Consider the following 7,731-nt stretch of genomic DNA (forward strand, 5'->3'; position numbering starts at 1 on the left):
AACCCCCCGTCACTTATGTTCTGCACAGTATCTATTACTGTCTGACATTAGTTTATCCCCGTAGCTTGCTTCTGTCCCCTCGCTCACTCCTTTAGCCCCAGAAACCAGAACTGAGCCTGACAGCTATTTTATTGAAGAAATTAATGAGTTTTGTGTTGCTTGTATCTTTAAGGTTATCTTCTGTTCATAACAAATGTTAGTGGGTTTTTTTCATTTATGGTAGTAATAGAAAGTTTTTTTTTAAATACAACTTATGTGCATTTTTAAAAATTCGTGAACTTAAAATGGTACACGTGGTACAGAGACAGGGCAAAAAATAACGTAAAAGTGAACCTCAAGTGAGAAGTTTGGGAAAGACTGATTTATTTTTATGGTTCCCCTGGAGTGCTCACCTTTGCCTGTTATGTCTTTTCCTGGAATAACCTCCCCTCTGTTGCTGCTCAACTTAAACTCCCCTTCAGACAGCCCTGAAGTCCATGACCATTTGTTCCCACAGCTCTGCTCCCACTTACCTCGCATTCCCTACTCCCTCCTTCCCCATTCATCTGTTTGTACGGCCCCTTCCCCATGAGCTCCTGAGCACAGAAGCATCACATACGGGGCTTTTTCATCCTTGTTTTCCCAGTGCCCACTGAACAGTAGTTACTGAGTGGGCACGTGCATTCCCTTTGTCACTTTTTTTTCCAGTAGTAAAACTCCATAGACTGTGAGCTTCAGGTTGACGCATCTGATTTCTCAGCAGCCTTTCTGCCTTGTTCCTTAATCCTGTTCTTGGGAGATAAGGAGACATTGTAAGACCCCGAATTTGCCCAGTCCGTTAAACACATGTGCAGCGGTATCTCCACCCTCTGCTGCTCATTTTATCCACACGACAACTGAGGGGTTACATCAGACAGGCAGGATTACCGTTCTTTTGTAGACTAAAAAAGGCATGTTCAGAGAGGTTACGTGGCTTTCCGAGGTCACACAGCAAGGCAGTGAAGACCCAGATGTGGAACGGGTCTCTCCAGGCCCAGCGTTCTTCCCACTTTGCCACCATCCCAGATGTGCCCAAGACTACCCACCACACCCCCAAAGTGCCATTGCAAGGCAATGGTAGGCTTGCTGTGACACACCCACCACATCCTCTTCACAGGATAGGTTGTGAGCAGTCTTTCATTTGGAAATGAGCTGCTCAAAAGCTGCATTGATGAGCTTTCCTTTTAGAACTATAAATATTTATGATAATCGCTATTTTGCTGTGAATTGATTTCTGTCAGGAAACTAGAGTTGTTCTGGGTTGCTGACAATATTGGTTTTGTGCTGGTCGCCTTTCTTGCAGCAGTATTTAAATGTTATTTATTGATTAGCTGATGGATTGCTCCTGGATGTTGTGACCAAAATGAATTTTGGAAATGAAGCAATTTAAAATTTGTCTCAAAACCCAATTACCTGAGAATATTATCAAAGTCAAATTTTAAAAGAACAGTTGTGGACTCGGGCGACGGTCCTGGGTGGTTCTCAGAGCTATGATTTCCTCCATTTTTCCCCACAGCATTTTCTTCCTCTTCTATCTAAGGAATCGCTGAGCATCTGTTATTACTGAAAACTGCCCTGGACACAAGCACACAGAAGTGCCCTAGTCCTTTTCTAAGGGACCAGATTTACAGATGGAGAGGTCAGCCCACCCCTGGCTCGTCCATCACTTTGCTGGGTGATTCGCACATTTTCAGTCAACAAATATCTTTATTCTCTTTTCATTTGCCAGTAATATCTCAAAATGCCTTCAATTAAGGAAGAGGCATTAGTGGAATTAAATATAAATCGCTCAAAATTATGTAATTAATGGCATCCTGCTTAAATGATGGGTCCTGGAGGAAATCAGCTTCCCAGCTGGCCCACTGGTGGCAGTCAGACTCTCAAAGCCCGCACCTGAGTGAATTTGTGGCGATACATTCATCAGCGTGAAATGGCATTTAGTTAGATAATCAATAATTAATTTACATAATTGAATATAGTTGAGCCAATAATTTTACAATTATATCTAACAGCTATATGACAAATATTCATTTACATGAAAACAATAATTGAGATATGTATTTTTATAAGATGCTTTCTTGAACGCAGATTTTGATAAAGGATATGGATGGGTGACCTCGAAGTAATGACCCTTAAGGCACAGAGCAAAGATAAAATCAGAGGTGGGGACAGTTACAGTCCGAAGTGTTAAAAATCTAAATAGGCATGTTGCAGAGAAAAGTCCATTTAAAATTGTGTTAAAAAAACGGCTCAGCGATGTTAGAGCAATGGGAGCCAACCCAACCCACTGTTCACAGTGGGCCCGAGGAAGCACCGTCTTCCCTAGCTCTGTCTTTCCAGAGGCTGTGGAGTGCCTGCCACCTTATCACCCTTCCCCTTGTTCCCTCTGCACCCCAGTATCGATCTCAAGCGTATATTTCATTAGCAGTGACCAGGGCGCCTTCGGATATTGCAGTTCTGGAAAAGTACAAAAGTAAGTTTTGTAGAGATGAAAACAATAATGATTTTTACAAGTAGGTTCAAGTATGGGCACAGTAAAAACTTGTGTTTTTAAGGTGTTTGAAGCATTCAGGAGACGTTATATTAGACTCATATTGAAAAAGGATAATTTGACTAAGTGTAAATATTTAAGGCAATTGTAAGGTTTTAAGTTTCGATTTATCAGTTGTCAGTGTTTAAACAGTTTAGAGAAAAAGTTAATAGATTTATAAGTAATAAATTGACTTTAAATCAACTACGAGGAGTAGTAGTAACTGGTCCGTGAAAAGAAATTGAGGCGGGGGTGAACTTAGATCCCAGCTCCAAGAAGGGAAAAAACCAGGAGAGCCACCAGATCCTAGCAGAGTGCCAGGCCCATCGCGGGGACTCAGTAAACGGTGTCTAAGGAAGGGCGAGGGGATGGAAGGGAGGCTGAACGCAGGGCGAACCCAGTTGTGAGGAAGAGGAAGCATGTGTAATTCAACATTTATTCTGCGGCTGTTGTGTTAACAGCACCGTTTTAGAGAAAAAACGGCTTTCGAAAGAGCATGGGCGTCTGGGTGTCCACGACCAGAGCACCGGTTAAGCGGGCGGTTCGCCCACACGTGGAGGCGCCGGGCGGCTGCTTCGGAGTGAGGCCGGTAGAAACGCGGCGGTGAGGGTGTGCTCTGAGGGCCGTTGCCGAGGGAAGAGGCAGGGAGCACACTGCTGTTTGCGAACGGATTCTGTGGACGTACATGAGTCGTGCAGGAAGCTCCGGAGGGGGCAGGCCGCAGGCATTTTCCCGAAGAGTCCCGAAGTCAGTCGTTCTGTTCAGCTCTCGGTTCCATGCAGACCACATAGGCATTTTGGGACCCAGACAATCTGATCAGCCGGGATGGCTGCTGTGGGAGTGACTCTTCTTGCTGCTGCCAAAATGGGCAGAAAGGAAACCAAATAAACAATAGGGACTACACCGGCCCTGCCTTCTAGAGTTTTCCAAGCTCTTTCATGCTTGCTAACCCTCTGACGCAGCCTTCACCACTGTCCTGTGGGGTAGAGAGGGCGTGAATAAGAAGCCGAGAGAACAGCAAACGAAAGCAGTTAAATGACTTTCCCAGTGTCAGACAACAGTAACCCCAGAACTGGAAATGGCCTCGTGACAATTAGCCCAGACCCTTCTGCGTGACCCCGCCATCATCCACTTCAGGTTGGAACTGTCCAGGGAGTGATGAGGAGTTTATGGAGGGGGCAGCCATTTCCATCGGCGTCCCGTGGAGGGTACAGAAAGGCAGGCCGGCCGGGGAGCAGCAGCCTGCGTCCTGTGCTCAGCCAGGGTGTGGTTGTGAGCCTCAATGCGACAGAAAACCTCACGAATAAAAGGCTCCGCCCTGAGCTGCCCGGCCCAGAGCTTTGCTGTGGGATGCCACATTCCACGCGATCTGCTGGCCTTTGTTCAACCCCAGGGCATGCCACGTGTCCCTGCAGTTTCCGCTGAGTGTCCGGTGAGCAGGCGATGGCGTCACGACTCGGTTGGAAACGGTCGGCCTCTCTTCTCCCAGCTGCGAACTCAAGTTCAGGTGCTAAGGGCTCTGCCCGCCTGCCTGCTGCCTTGCCTCCATCGCCGATGCCGGAGCGAGAGGATGCAAGAGACTTCCCGTCTCAATAAAGCTCTCACACATCCCTTCTCCGCTGGTGGGGGAGGACACGGAATCAGGACAGGCGTCCACTCGGTTGTAACTGCTTCCCATCAAACCAGATAAGCCGCACCTCGCCTACCAGCTGACCTTTCCGTAAAGATGTCACGCCCTTTTATAGCTCTGAGCCTTCATGGGTGTCCAGAATATTTTTCCTGCATTGCTCTACCTGTTGGACTCCTTTACATCCTTCAAAACCCCAACCAAATGCCCCTTCTTCTGTGAAGCAGAGTGAGTGACTCCCAGAGACCTTCACAATACTTACATATGCGCCATACCTGTCAACACACCGGTCTTTCCTGTTGTACAGGGCGCTCCTATAGGCCAGCAGCAGGGACTGACTCTCCTCGGAACACCCTCTCCTCCTGGAATACATGGCTGAAGAAGTTGGTCGGGAACTGACCACGTAGTGCAGGGAAATAGCAGAATGTGAGGATGTCAGCCGCGTAGCGCTTGGGAGGAAATCATTATGAAAAAGGGGTCATGCCATTCATTTACTCCTAAAGTTTACAGAGTGCCCTCTAAGTGCCCAAACTGTTCTCTACAGATGCATGGATGTGGCCATGGGCTCTGTCCTCCAGGATTTCCTAGCTTGAGGAGTGATGCGGAAGGCGAGTGTAATAAATGGGCCGTACGCAGGAGAGAAAAGCTTGGGAGCAATGACGGGGCGGGGTGGGGGGCGCGACCCAGCCTGAAGGCTCAGGGAAGATCACGGGGAGGCGGGCCCCAAGGGCAGCTGGGCCACTGTGACAAAGGACGCTGCCCCTGACGTCAGGGGGTTGTAGCCCTTACTACAACCCGGGGCTGAACCGCGTCCCTTCGAATTTCACGTGTTGAAGCCCTAACCCCTAGTACTGGAGAATGTGACTGTCTTTGAAGAGAAGCCTTATAAGAGATAATTAAGGTCAAAGAGGTCACGTAGGTGGGCCTTAATCCAGTATGACTGGTGTCCCTTAAGAGAGGAGATTAGGACACAGATGTGCACAGAGGGACGACTGTGTGAAGATACGGGAGAAGATGTACAAGCCAAGGAGAGAGGCCTCAGGATGCCACCACACGTGCTAACACCTCGATCTTGGACTTCCAGCCTCCAGAACTGGGAGGAGATGGATTTCAGTTTAAGCAGCCCAGTCTGTGGCATTTGTTTTGTCAGTCCTGGTGAACTGGTCTACGACCCTGCCTGCACAGGGGAGGGACTGCTTACTGGGACCCGGAACCAGGAGAGTGCACCGGTCTGGGAAAGGCCACTTCCCAAGACTTGTGGCCACAGGTAAGGACATCCCACCAACCCCCTAACTTAAGGGAGACTGGAACAAATGCTCAAACCTTACTCTCCTTCTGCCCTCTTGACCTCCTGCCAGAGTGCCCACTTGGCTGAACCCAAATAAAGATGCCCCAACTGCCCCTTCGCCATGCCTAGAGGGTCCTGGGCCAAGGGAGCCTTTGGAAAGGTCCCCTCCCTAACCTCACACACAAGGAGCAGTTCGACAAATGCATGGTTCAATCCGTAGCAGGACGGACACCCGAAACTCCCATCACAGGCGCATTTATAAAGGCCCTGCAGTGATGCCGTATCCGCTGAGCACAAACTGGAAGCCTTGAAAGAAAGTGGCCACCAGAATCTCAGACACTGCCAATTGTAAAAAAACAAAGTCTGACATAAAAACGGTGGCCAGTGAGGTTTGTCACCATGCTGCCTCGAGCCGTTCAAGAAGATGAACCACAGGGCCGGTTGCAAACCCCTTTATAACCTGACTGTTCACTTCCGTTCTTGGGAGTCAGGGGTAGCATTCGGCGAACATGGCTTCGTGCAGAATCTCATGCTGGTTCCCACAAACGGGCTCAGGCTGCCACCTGCTGAAGTGCTCCATGATGAATGGAGCTGGCACAGGTGCTCCTGCCTCCTGGCACTGAGCGGACATGCTCTTCCAGGTGCAGAAACGGGTAATGGACAGGGAGGGCTGAAGTGTACCCCTCTCTATATGCTACTAGTGGTATGGTCTACTAAATTTTTTGAGGTTTTCTGAGATTCCAGTATTAATTTCTTTTCAATTATAAAATATTTTTCCTGAGACCAAGGCTAAGCCAGTTTCTTTAGACATTGCCTGGTTCTCCTTGTTGTATATGGGCAGCCTCCCACGAGGAGGTATTCACAGGGAGGCAGGGGAGGGTCTGTAAGGCTCCCCTGGCAATCGCTGCCAGGTGGCATGGACAGTGACTGCTAGCCTCTGAGGGAATCATGCAAAATATTTATTAGCAAGCAGACACACAAGCATATAAACTCTTCCTTAAAAAAAAGTCTGCGAGATCCCCTTAGACTCCGACAAATCACCAAAGGGTCATGTGGAGCAGATGCACCAATAATGGAGCAGCAGGGCTGAACTGGCATTCTCCGTGGACTGCAAATGAAACCCCCGCTCTAAGGCAGCACAGATTCCAGCCGGGGCAGCGCTCTGGAGCGGCCGAAGCTGCCGGGCTCACGGGGCGGCTTCACCCCAGCCAAGCCAGGCGAGCAGGCCTGAGAAAGATGCCCGACCAAGCCAAGATCTGGAGCCACTCCTCTCACCGATGCAAAATGAGCCAGTGATCTAATTAAAGGTTTCCGTAGTAGCTTACAGCAGCACTCCTGAAGTTCGCATTCCTGAGCAAGGCTTTCAAATGTTAAAATTTTGGAGTTACATTAAAATGCACCTGGCACACACACTTCACAATGTCTATGCCGACATACCTTAAATTATACATGATTCACATACTTCTCTTGAATTTTTTAGAAATTCTATTTTTTTCTAGTTACTTGTTTTGGAATCTCTTTTAAATAGAAGGGAAAATAAAATATATGACTCTTATTTTCAATTTTGACATCGTGGCAATCCATGAATCTCTATTAACAAATCGTCATAGTCAAACGTTTCAAACAATCCTTAAGTATTCTTAAGAGAATTGTATTATAAGAAAACACATCTAGTCTAATAGTTCCATCTCACCTAGTACCTTTATAAAGAATGATGACCTGTAATTTACAGACAGATATAAACACAAACGCAGGAGATAAGCTGACCTCCCCCAATCTTTCTGTCACAGCAAATTCGGGACAGGGGCTAACCCAGAAGGTAGGGCTTATGAACAATGAGAAAAAGAGAAGAAAAAGTTTGTCATGTTTTAAAGCTCGTTTGCATGGAAATGCAACGCACACTGAACAGTTGGGGGGAAGGATTTGTGTGGCTCAGTTCACAAACCGGTGGGCGGACCATTTATTTTGACTAAATGGAACGGTCGAGGCAGTGACGTTAATTTATTGAATGGGACTTGTGTTTACAGCACTCTGAAACAGAGTCGCCAAAGAACAAATGATCCAATTAGCCTTTGCCGCATAGAGACAGCTCAGCATTTGGTGGCTTAAAGCAACAACCATTTATTATTACAGTCTCATGCCTGGGGGACAGCTGGGGGGCTGGGCTCAGGTGGCCTGCTGTACACGTGCAGGATGGACGGGGTTTCTGCTCCAGCCTGGGACACCTGAGCTGGGGCAGCTCTGCTTCATGTGGGGCACTGAGTTAGC

Source organism: Pteropus vampyrus, unplaced genomic scaffold, assembly GCF_000151845.1.
Source record: "Pteropus vampyrus isolate Shadow unplaced genomic scaffold, Pvam_2.0 Scaffold183, whole genome shotgun sequence".
In the NCBI taxonomy this organism is placed as follows: domain Eukaryota; kingdom Metazoa; phylum Chordata; class Mammalia; order Chiroptera; family Pteropodidae; genus Pteropus; species Pteropus vampyrus.